The sequence below is a fragment of the Euprymna scolopes genome, chromosome 1 (genome assembly GCF_053919585.1).
Source record: "Euprymna scolopes isolate OS-2025 chromosome 1, ASM5391958v1, whole genome shotgun sequence".
Lineage (NCBI taxonomy): Eukaryota > Metazoa > Mollusca > Cephalopoda > Sepiida > Sepiolidae > Euprymna > Euprymna scolopes.
In genome coordinates, this window is record NC_136482.1 from 81635675 (window position 1) to 81649037 (window position 13363).

The 13363-nt window shown below is 32.5% G+C and overlaps 1 protein-coding gene across 4 annotated transcripts in view; it reads left to right on the top strand.

The window, feature by feature from the left end:
• LOC145243282 (cytochrome c oxidase subunit 4 isoform 1, mitochondrial-like) overlaps window positions 1-13363 on the top strand; it is a 59828-nt gene that overhangs the window by 5527 nt on the left and 40938 nt on the right. For 2 of the 4 annotated variants that reach the window (XM_080106469.1, XM_080106404.1), the window contains exon 2: window positions 11590-11648. The exons of the other annotated variants lie outside the window; for them this stretch is intronic. The gene's annotated coding sequence lies outside the window, so the exon portion shown is untranslated. The remainder of the gene's footprint in view (window positions 1-11589; window positions 11649-13363) is intronic. 4 annotated transcript variants of the gene reach the window in all.

A 13363-nucleotide genomic window follows, 5' to 3' on the forward strand; every position in this document is an offset into this window, starting at 1 on the left:
CGTCCCCTTTCGTTAGGTAGGAAAACTGGTCCTTTATTGAATAAATATCGATTGAAAACACATTTTATGATCGTTCTTGAAGGAGATATTGTTTTTTAAAATAAACTATAGCCCCCCCCCTAATATTTTTTTAAAAATATTTTTACTTGTTTAATGTTTTTTTTTGTGTTTTTAGTAAAAGCGTTTATGTTCATAAACGAGACCGCATATTTTTTTTTATATTAATATAAAAAGAATTTACTTATATACTGTTGTTTATAAAAGGGTAAAATCGATTTTTCTACCTCGCCGACTATGTTGTTTATTTATTTGGAATCGTTTATTTGGTAAAGAAAAAAACAGAAAACAAACAAAAAACATGTCGGTCGAGTGTTACGGGAGAACGAGAAATAATGCTTAGGGGGTCTTGATAATCGCTAAAAAATAGAAAATTAAAGAAATTACTGAGGGAGATTTGGTTTTAAAAAGAAAATAATAAATTTTAATATTTTTTAAAATATAATTTAGAGAGAGAGGGGGGGATAAAACCTATATCTCCCTTCGAAAAGCAACCAACAAAAAATGAAATTAAAAAGATTCTTGATAAACGATAGCGGAGTTTTCAATAAAATTGATTAATAAATTTATTTAGTGATTACTTTCTCTCTTAATGATTGATTTTAGAATTTTGAAGTAAAAATTTAAAAAATTAAAAATGAGTTAACGAGAGATTGTTAGCACATGGCATCTCTCGCGCCAAAAAATATTTCGCTTTTAATTTATTAGTTAATTTTTGCAAAATTTGACAGGACGACAATAAATGTTGATAATTGATAAAATCATAATTTTAAATAACGCATGAGTGCATTTGGTATGACAGAAAACAAAAACATAACAACAAAAAACGGGTTTGTATTACTGTACACATAGATTCGAAAAAGTTGTCAAAAAACAAATATAGAACAAATAAATGTTATCAAAGGCAAGATAAGTTACTAAAAAAAACTATCTAAATTAAAAAACAAAACCAAAAGCGTAACGAAGAATCGAACCGCTCCCTGTTTTTTAATTTTTGGGTTTTGTTTTTTTTATTGTTTTTATACTCCAAAAAACATTCATAAGAACAAAAAAAATTTGTAATTAACTTTGTATGAACATAATAAACGCTTTAAAATAAGTTAAACCACTAAGAACTTAGCCAGTTAGGTAGAAAACGGACACTTAGAAAATCGATTTTATTTAAAAAAAAAAAAAAAAAAAAAAAACATTAAACAAGTAAAAATATTTTTTAAAAAATATTATGGGGGGAGCTATAGTTTATTTTAAAAAACAATATCTCCTTCAAGAACGATCATAAAATGTGTTTTCAATCGATATTTATTCAATTAGGGACCAGTTTTCCTACCTAGCGAAAGCGGACGAGTTTTCCCGGGACGAGTTTTCCTAAATTCGTTACCGTGACATATTTTGATATATATTCGGTGTTTTTTTTAATAGTATTTTGTCTAGTTTATTATTTATAACATCTTTTCCCGAACTTACCATGTTAAAGAGAGTTTCGGGCGCCATTTTGAATTTTCCAATACATCGGTAAACACTGCATGTTTTTCGAGCTGAATAAACATGTTACATTGAATAAAAACAAAAAAAAATGTATGCAGTTTGGTAGAAAAGTAACTTATCTTGCCTTTGATAATATTTGTTTGTTATATATTTGTTTTTTGACAACTTTTTCGAATCTATGTGTACAGTAATACAAACCCTATTCTGCTTTTAATATAATCAAATTCAGGGTTTTATCTTTCTGGAGAAAAAAAAATAATGGATTTTATTTCAATGAAATTAAAAAAAAAACTTGACTGAATTGAATTAATTACCCTTAAATTAACGAAGGGGTTATTTAATAACTTTAGGTTTGGAAGAGATAGGTATGGGGTCGATTTTTTTGAAACTTCAAAAGAAACCGACTACTGTCAAAACTTTGCGAAATGATACAACGTGATCAATTTCATTTTAGAGATATTTCTTTCAAAAGCCTTCTTTTAAAAAAATAAAAAAAAGTACATTGTTCTATTAAACCTTTTACTGTTTAAATAATTTGACTTTGCTCGTTTTATTTTAAGAAAATATAAGTTGAAAAAGAATTTTCATTCAGTATTAGAAGATTTGTCAGTAAAAAAAACAATCGCCAAAAAGATAAGCGTTTTTTTTTTTTTTTTACTCGCAATGTAGAGCCCTACATACTTCTTTTCAAGTTAACTCTTTTGTAGTTTTGATTACAATAGATCTGAATGAATGAACCTTGTAAGGGAGGGGAACTAAGCATTGCCCTGTTAATAATGAATTTCTTTGGTTTCTTTTTATTTCTCTCTTGCGGTTAGAAATATCAGGAATTTTTTTTCTTTTTTTCAACATCAGACTAAAAGAATCGTAATGAAGGAATCGGAAAATTAAGGTATTTTTTAACGATGCGATTCCGATTCCGATACCTCCCAAAATACACGATTCTTACGATTAACGATTCCGATTAATCATCCCACCACTAATTTCCACCCTTTTTAGAAAAGTGTTTTTTCATTAAAATCTTTATAAAAATGTAGTAGCAAGTCGAGACGATTGATCTCAAAATTGATTAATTTGCGACTTCGCCAGTAAATAGTAGTATATCACATGAAACCGTTGAAAGGGACGAAGAGACTATTCTCGAGCGTACAGAATGGAACTTAAAATACAAACTGAAAAAGCAAACACAAATGGAAGAGACAGACAACTCAAAATATGCTGAGTTATCTCTCTTGACCGATATGCGATCATAATTCAATACTGGCGTGACGTCTTTTTTTCCTTCCTTTTCTCTTTTCTCAAGATAAGGGCTCATAGAGCCGGTCACAAAGATTAGTAATAGTTTTTCAGGTAGGATGGTTTCGCCCTACGTCGGGGGGAGGGCATTTTTTTGTCTGTCGACTGTCAATGCTATGGGGTGTGTTGTGTCTGTTTCGTGGGAGGAGTCGACTGGAATCTTCTCCTTAGTCACAATAGGGTTGATTGGTTGACTACTTAGTAATAACCTCTTGTCGCTGGCTATGCTGCTAATCATCTCAGAAATGGCAGGCTTGGTATGCAAGACCAGGTAGCCATCGTCCTCGCCACTGTCATCTGGATGTTCAAGACTAGTCCTTGGGCTCTTACCTGGATGAGAAGGGTTCCTGAAGCAATCATCTTTGTGGACCTTTTATGTATAAACCTTTAACTGGAAGCCGACAAACCTTTGAATGTACATTCATTCATCTTGCTTGGATGAAAATAAGTATTGCTCACATCATTTATTCTTAAATAGGTCACTATGAAGATATACAATGTCTCCGACATTCACCTCCACACATGAGTGGTTGGGAGCCTTAGACAATTTACTGTAAACATGGTTGGCCTTGCACCTATGATACTGCTGTTCTATAAGATCCATATGATTGAAGTGGATGTGTTCATTGGTAAACTAGTCCTTGTGATACAAGATATCTCTGGGGGACAATCCCAGTGATCCAAACCTACAGTTCAACATGCAACATGCTACAGAGAGCGAGACTGTAGAGATCTGCGAAGCAGCTGGATCCAATGAGGAGCTCTTGCTGGACATCTTGAACGGCCTTTTCAGCAACAGGGTTATGATTGAGGTTTTTAGGGTTACCTATCTCTATTAAAATATGGAGAGTGAGCAGAAACCAATTATTTTTAAAGGATTTGAAGCTGGAGGTGGAGTCTGTCCTTACGACAGCAGGTGGATGAATTATGGGTCTGATGGGCAGACAGATCTTTAGAATAGCCTCCCACAATGTGTCCCTTTGCTCACTTGGAATAAAGAGTGCAACAGTATAAGAACTGATGTACGTCCATAAGACAAAAATCAGTTGTCTATTTCTCTTGATGATATTAGCAGTGAACCTAAGCCCGAGCATATTCAGGGTGTCCCCACAGGACTGAGGAACAGCTACGAGTGGGGAGCCGCTCAATGGAGCAAAATGGTAACATGAGGAAACAATTTTCTTCATGGCTTCAGCCAGGTCCAAGGCATATAAAAATACTGGCTCACTACCTGTTGCATCTGGTGTTTGGTAGGGTGTCCCAACTTAATATGCAGCGCTGTCAGTAAGGCATGTAGGTCATGTTGCAGGACAGTACTTGTATCCCGTTGTAGGAGAAGACTAATGCCATTAAGTTACTTTGATGGGCGAGTTCCCTGCATCAGGTGTGCCCATATTCGTCTGAGGTCTGAGCACTTATTTTGAATTTGTTTCCATGCGGGACGGTTGGTATACAGGAGGTTTGACGATCCCTTAACTATCTCTGCAAAGGAAGTCCTAAACACTGCAATCTCCTCCTGTACCCATAAGAAGGAGCAGATCTGACATGTTGGATGCCTACCCTGAGGAGCATTATGGCTGGCAAAATCAACAGGCAAGTTCACTCTGGCTGCAAGATGTTGAATGGAAGCCTGGAAATGGCAGACAGTTTACAGGAACAACATTATTCTGGGGCTGGTTGAGAAATGGCCTCGGCAGGGCTTTTTATAGACTTGAACACAGGGCTTGCTATCGGTGAGGAGAGCAGGATGATCAGGGTCGATCACCACACAGGAAGCAATGTTATCTTAGTGCTTGAAATTTGGTAGATACTCGCCGTGCCAGAAGATGTTGTTGTTGGAGTGAACGTGGATATAGCATGGGAAATGTATTGTAGTCTACGTACGTGTTGTTGTTCACTGGTGTTGTTGGCAAAATGCACTTTTCCTCCTACACTCCTTGTAATTATGGGTAGTGGCCAAGGTTTAACTGATACTATGCGGCTTGAATCCCAACAAGGCTCAATAAAAAATATGTTGATTTTTTTTTTTAAGTGAAACCTTAAATTTTTCAAATTTTGTCCTGAAAAGATTGAATACCTACAACAATTTTTTCTGCTTCATTCAATGTTTTTTTTTTTTTTTTTTAAATTTAAAAAAAAAAATCACTCCATAAAGACGAAATAAAATATATTAAATAAAAAACTCATATATTTTGTTAAGAGAATAAAAAAAAAAAATTGAAAATCGGTCGGGTGGAATTTTTTTATCAGCAAAAAGTGATAAGTGAAATGTGATTATTTTTCAAATACGATGGCCCATATTGACTAACTTTTGTTTACAGCCAGTAATAGAAAGAGAGATAAATTCTGGACCTTACAGGCCACCGTAGTTCTTAACTCGAATAAAAGGAGACAGTTGTCTCCCTTTACTTCCATTCTGAAACATCTGATGTCTCACTAGTTTTTTATAATTGCTTAAAAAAGTATTTTATTTAAAAAGGACATGACATGGAATATAAAATATAAATATAGATAAATTCTTAACAGTGAAGAATGGAAGTACCCATTGATTAGTATTTTTTATAGGTACGTGATTTTTTGGAATTTATATATATATATATATATATATATATATATATATATATATGAAGTAAGTTAAAATTCATGGACTTTCTTGAAATCTTTTTTAAAGAAAACTGATTAAAAAAAAACAAATATTGCATATTTTGCTATTAAACCTGATATTATTTTAAAATTTGGTCTTTGCTCCTTTTATTGAAAAAAAATTAGAGTTTGAATTACATTTTTCAAGTAGTTATAAGCTTCAAAAGATAGTAAGTCTAAATATTCAAGTTTTCATCACGCATTTTAATGGCGATTTTCTGACACTGCTAGTGCTTGATATCCTTTCATAAAAAACAAGCTTTCTACTTGGAAGTTGACCTGGGTAAAGAATTAAATATTTAGAGAGTCAAAATATTAAGAAGAATTAAAAATTGCAATATTGCAACATTTTGTTTTAAAATATTTTGGAAGAGATCCAAAATATTAAAAATATTTTCAGTAAACTTTGGATGGAGGTTTTCCAGAGGGAACTCATTATCTTTCAGATAGAAATCTACAAGTTTCTAGTCTGAGGACTAAATTAATAAATGGGTATTAATTCTTTATCATAATGATAAATGATAGTAATAAAAAGACTATAAGAAAATGAAACAAGAAAATTGTTTCAAAGTATTTTTCTAAAAAGAAAGTTAAAGGAGGGTTTCTTGAGCTCAAATGATTTTTAATTCGTAATATAAATTCAAAGAAAAAGAATATTAAAAGCTAAATTTAGCTATTTAGACTATATTTTTCAGCATTTTTTTCCTTTCAGATTCTTAACAAATTGTTCCCAAAAAAAGGGCACCTCTGAATTGTTTTTCTTAAAATTTCCTCATTCTGGCAAGATTTCCATAAAGAAGAAAAAATAACCCAAAAGAACTATTTTTAATAGACTTTCATCAAATTTCAAGAAGAAAATAAAATAAGAACTGTTTTATAAAAAAAAATTGTTTGCGTCCTTTTCTGTAAGTTTTTTTGAGGCCAAAAGATGCTGAAAGAAAATGTCGTCTGCTTCTAAAAAAATAGAAAAGAAAAGAACGAAGTTAAGAAAATACGCCATCATTCAAAGCATTGATCTGGAATTGTTTTTTCTGTAAAAATACTCAAACTGTGAGTAGTTTTTTGATATTAAATATTTTTTTTATTATCGCATACGGACATGTATGCATTGTTTTATTAGTTTATTTTTTATTTATTTATTTTTTTTGTCTTTTAAAATAAATTTCTTGTTCAATTGATGCACAAATTATGTAATTATTCAAGCGATTAATTTTTTAAAAATTTTAATTCAGAGAAACAATAAACGGACTTGTTTATTGCACAACAAAAATATTAAAAAATTTTCTCAATGCATGCTCACTAAGTACTTCCAACACGCACCACAGTTTTAATCCCCCTTATGTGTAACACGATGTTACTGTAATTTAATTTAATATTATCATCCTAACGTTTTACCATTTAAAAGAAGCTTCAAATAGACTACTAATATTTTTTACAAATTTTCCAGCATACAAAAATAATGAAAATGCGAGACAAAAATCGTGTTTACATTATCGACGCTTTAAAACAACACTCCTATGTAGTGACGTTTTTGAATACCCATGTTTTAAAAATCTAGCAAAAATCAAATAATAGTCATATCTTCCTGAAATCTTCAATATTTATCCATTATTAAATAAACTTACGTATAAAAGTAGGTTTTGTTAAATATATTACATGAAATATTTTTTTAGGTGTTCTACACCCACCTCCCATGTTACGAAAACTAAACAAAATAAGATCAATAAAAATTTTAATATTTTTTAAAGCTGAAAAGATCAAATGATTAAAAAAAATAGTTATTTTTATATACATATAAAATCTCGTTATTTATTTCAATTACTTTAAAGTTGTAAATAAAATTGAACATAAAATCAATGCTATTATGCTAAAAAAAAAAACACTTTTTTTTACTGATAATTTTTTTTTCTCAGTAATATAATTATTAGAATTATAACAAAAAAAAACAGTATTCTAAAAGATAATTATTTTTAAAAAGCTTTAAATGATATTAAATTCAAATATTACACGATGTGTAGTTTAAAACAAAGATTTTTTTATAGTAGGTTTCCAATAATAAAAAAAATATATTCATATATTTTAATACTAGCATGGGTGTCCGGCGTTTCCCGGGTGTTTGGAGGTGTACGTTGAGCAAAAAAAAAAAGTGGTAGTAGGAAGGCAGGCTCGAACCCATACCATGAAGGAGGAAAAGAATGGGAAAAAAACGTGACGTCTTTGCTGTTATGACCACCGTCAAACCGGAAGTGACGTAGGTTTAAATAAATTAAGGCTAGACAATCGAAAAGAGGGGATGACTTTCGAAAATATTGGCGAAAAAAGCGACTCCTCCCTGTAGAAAGTGGCCAGTTGAGGGTGAAGAATGTAATGTTTTTAGCCAATTTTTAGGTATTTGTCGTCTGAAGGGTCGGGCTTCAAAACGATACTGATCTTATGAAAATCCGTCGCCTCTATTGAAAGTTTAAGGCAGACATGCAAACAGACATACATAAATACATTTATATATTGGTAACTAAAAATTTTCGACCCAAACTGATGAAAAAGCTTGCCCTATCTCTGAGTACCCTTTATGTAAAATTTCAAATGTTTAGACCAGAAATTGTCTGAGTAATTTGGTAGAGACCACAGAGGTCAAATTTTTTTTTTTAACTTTGATCCCTTAACATTTATTGTTTGGGGCTCAAATCAAGTTAAGTTAGATCCATGTCCAAGGAACTTATATCTAAAATTTCAATTGTTTATATCGAAAATTGGCGGAGAGGTTTGGTAGAGTTTTCAAAGGTCAAATCATTGAACTTTGACCCTTTAACAGCCAAATTTCTGGGCGAAAACTGATTACAAAGATTTTTCCACATCTCAATGCCCTGTATATCAAATTTCGAGTCTGTAGACTGAAAATAGACAGCTATTGTGTAGGAAAATGTACACAGACAGATAGACAGACAGACACTTTCACTTTTATAGATATATAGATAGATAATAAAAATTGCAAATTCTAAATCGACCTAAAAAAATTTGTTTTGATTTTATTATTTTATTAATATTTATTGATAGAGGGTGATCTGTATTTTTTGTACCTTTTTTTAAGAAAGTACAGAGGCCTGTAAGCAACATTATCTTTAGATACATAAGTGTCAACAGAAGACGTTAAAGTCAATTTTATTTTATTATCTCTCATTTGTGTAGTTCATTAATAAAAATCTAACGTCGTGGAGATACCTAATGCTCATTAAACCATTTCATTGAAACAACAACTACTAGAAATAACATTGCATAATACAGGTATTTATATCTCAAAAACTATTTGTCTGTGCAAATTTTCCATGTGATATTCGTTTTCAGCATACCCAAAAATCTAGAAATATGACCATTTTTTTTTTTAGAAAATGTTGAAGCGTGTTCAGTTGGCGTAATGGAGCACATTGACCAAGAATCCTTTGTCAACATGGGATGAAGAAAGTTGAACATAATCACATATATAAGTAAACATTATTAAAAATAACAAATCTTCTGCATAATTGTGCTTTTTTTTATTTTTTTTTTCTATTTTTCTAATTATATTTTTTATCTTAAAAACAAAAAAAAAATCATGTATGTTCCGTAAACTGTACAGAAAATTGTAAGTGCAAAAATTACTTGCCTCAAAACTGTCCATGTGTCTTCATGTCTTGTAGGAGTCAGTTGCAACTGAAATGACAATGCCAAGTTGAGTTCATGTCTTGTAGGAGTCAGCTGTCAAATGAAATGACAACGCCAAGTTGATTTTATCCACAATGGTTATGCGAACTGGTGCAAATTCTTGATGATTGTATGCAAATTAGACAATCTTGATCTATAAGCAAGACATTTGAAGAACAGCAAAGTTTGTTTGAAGTAAAACGTGCTGTGCACACTTGCTGTGTTTAGGCTACACTTATTATTGGATGCTGAGAGAATATGGTAAAATTAAGAGATTTGAATTATGACAGCAATTAAAAAAGGGGTGCTGTCAATTTATTTAGAACGCAAGCCATTTCGGTAGTATATTACTATTCAATCACTACCTTGATACAGGTTCGGAACTGGGAGCATGCCTTTTCCACAAGCACCAGTGGGAGCTTGGCAGATGACGGCAATCAGGCTGGCTTTGGTGTTGTTGGAGATAATGTTGGTGATGTTCTCGATGTATGACCAAACAAACTAGTCCAGTGAGTTTAGGTCAGGGGAGGAGGAGGAGGGCCAGTGAGAGAAATGTACAAAGTTGTAGCACACTTTCTGAAGCTAAGCTTGGGTCTCTTTGGACTTGTGGGCCAGTGCCGAGTCCTGCTACCATACCCAGGGTCTGCCAATGCCCACCTGATTGCATCCGGCAATCACCACACTCTTCAGCACATCCAGGTACACTTTGGTGTTGACTTTCAAGCCAACTTTGAAAATGTAAGGTGGCATGATGTGGCCCCCACTTGAAACCACACCATGGCCAGAAACTTCATTGAGCTGTGCCCTTAAGCATTGAACATCCGGATTTGCATTTTGAGGGTTCTGGCGATGGTCCTGTTGTCATAAGTTGAATCGGTAGTGAACATGAGTTGTACAGCGGCGCATCTCCAATCTCTCTTGTTGAACATTGTGTCACTTTCAGACATGATAGAAGGCTCCTATTGCTCTTAGGATTTGTACACAATTGGCCAACTAGTAGATGATCTGTAACAAAAAAGAAAACCGGTTTTCATCAAATGGAAATGGAATCATGTTGTCTTTTCTATGGCGACAATTTTATCGTTCTACCCTTTTGTAAATATATCTGACATTATTTTTTCAGTGAAGTACTTTTTTAATGGAATACTGCAATCTGAACAAATTTTCCAATAAGCCTATCAAATCCAATATCAGATGGTTGAATATCAACAGCAATCATTTCTCCTATCAGATAATGGATCTCTGGTGACCTGTGGTCATTAATATCCCAAATTTTCTTCTTGGCCAATATTGATTCTATAGTAGTTTGGTGTTCCACTGGTGTTTTATTGATAATATTGATGAAAGGTGTTATTTAGACAACAACAGAGAGGATGAGAACCTTACTGCTACGATTATAGAAATTTGACCAGCTGATTCTTGTTGTCTATGAGCATCATTCATTTATTTCATATGAATCAGATGATTCTATTGTTGGCATTGGTTTCTCTGAGATCTTTCAAGTTAGAATACTGGATACCTATATTCCTAAGTGAAAATGTTCCCATAGAATGAACTGAACTCAAACATTCCATACACAAATTGCCAGTCCGCATTGTTAACAACCTAGTCACCATAAGTTCCCTGATTCTCTGAAAATTGAAGAACATCTCAGCCATGCTGCACCTTGGTTAAATATGTTGCCATCAACACCAGTAGCAGATGTAAGAATATATTGGTAGCCTCTTGAAGTTGGAAACGGTCTGACTAAATTGTAATGTGTAAAACAGACATTTAGCTTGCTAAAATTTCTAAAAACAAATGTTTATTCCAACATCTTTTGTGGATTCATTGAGAAAAGATAAGCAATATACAAATAATGTATACTTTTTATAAACAGCATTATTATCCTGAATTTTCTTTTACAGTTAATTATGGTTGTTGACATGTTTTAAATACTTTTGAACTTATATTATTCACAAAAGAATTTTTTTATATAGATTTAATATTTTAAACTTGAAAATAAATTTAATATTTTAAACTTGAAAATAAATTTAATATTTTAAACTTGGTTTCCATGATGACACATCCCTGATTTAGCAAGCGCCACTAGCATTATCACTTCTGGTAGAATTATAACAGTAACTGATCTTCTCATTCAGCAAAATTAAATCAAATAATAAATTAATAAATATATAAAAAGGAAAATATATATATATATATATATATATATATATATATATATAAGAATAATTCTGATGATAATAATAGTGTTGACAATAGATAAATAAATCTTATGAATCATCATATACAAATAACACAATGATTAGAATGCCGACCTAATTTTAAGTCCTATTTCTGCTTGACAGCTCAACTAATCAATTCTGATTCTGTTTTTCCGATATTTTCCATTTTTCTTTTAACAACATTCTTTTGGTACCTTTCTTTTAGAAAAATAGATGATATTCTCGACATATTAAAGACTTCCACCATTCCGGTTATTTCAAACAGTAAGTAATTATTTACTGATTTGCATTTGTGAATGTTTTGGAAAATAAATAGATGTACAAAGTTTAAAAAAATACCTGCAGTATCTTTGTTCATTTGTCTATTGTTGTTCATACATCACATCACTTGAACACCCAGTTCCCCGCATTGCTATACTCTCATATACTCCACCATACGATTTTTTTTTTAAATATTTTTAACCTTTAGATTTATTAGAAATGAATTTATTTTAAAATACTTCTTCTTTGCATGTTTTTGAAACATGTAGTCATATAACAGTTTTCCATTTTTTTATGCAGTCCTTTGCATTATGCTTGTATTCTGTGAGATCTTTCAAGCTTAACCAGTTGGGCAGTAGAGTTAGACAAGGCAGTGTTACATCATATGGTCATCCTCTTCACATTCACAGATGGTTGGGTCAGTTTTGTAACCCCATCTGATCATATCAACTTTTGATCGCCCCATTTCTGTTCTCATGTGGTCAGGGTTTTCCACTGGAACCAAGGTGTTTCCGAACCGGAAGGGAGAACCTCAGAAGGAGAGATTCCCATGCAAATAAGAGGATGGCTATTCTCTAGCTGTCTTGTTCACAGCTATAGTTTTGTCTCTTTCTGAGATGTTGTCAGTCATTTGACATGACTGATGAAGCTTCTCTTAGTTGAACTGCTGGTTCATGTTCATGAAGAAAATGGCATTCATCACTGATAGACTTTGTTATCTTTATTTGGCTAGCAACTTCCTGTTTCACATCTAAAAACAATGCCAGTGAGAAGGTTCAGGTTGGTAGGCTTCAAGCAGCTAGTAATCAAGTAGCAAGTGTTGCTCAGTTTTTGTCACGCATTGATCTCTCCCTAACAGAGTAAGCATAGTCCGCAGTCGAATAGCACAGGGTCAAGGCAAGAAAGAGTCGCTGGTGTTGCAAACTTCCCCAAACCAGAAACATATCTGAAACCCGCCGATTTCTGAGAATGGTCAACCAGATGGATAAATTTATCCCAAATTTGGCAGAGATGACAAAGCACCTAAACAACACCTTCATCTGGGAAGCAACACAAAGCAATGCATTCAGTGCAATCAAGTTAGAACTGTGTGCATCTTAATGTGTGTGCTATGGATCCATACTTGAAATCAGTTTCTGTAGAATGTTATTCTGGGAAGCTGACTTTAATTTCTGTTTTCTTTATCTGTTTTTTGATGAGAGGGTGCATTCTGGGGTTACACTAAGGTAAACAGGGTTGGTGCCATTTTCTATATGTGTTTAGATTTATAGTTGTATGTGTTTTTGGTAGACCTGATGTCCCCTGAATCACATCACTTTCTAAATGACTGTTAAGCGTCATCTTAGTCACAACTCATACACATGTGCCTTGTTGTTCTCCAAGCTTAAAAACACAAACATAGTATCAGAAGCAGGATAAAAATAAAATAAATAAATAAAATAAAATAAAAAATTTTTAAAAGGGCGAGACACTACATGCCATAGCATTTAAAATCATAAGTACCATGTCAATTGAGATAAAAATCGAATATCACAAAACAACAAAATGAGTATCAACAGAATCATCCAGCCAAAACAATTAAATTTTGACCAATCTGAACAATGGGTGAAACGGATAAAAAAAATTTAGGATATTGAATTGTGTCTGGATTAGACAAACAACCAGAAAGCAAGTAAACAGACTCGTTAAGCGATAATGCAGAGGATATACTTGAGATT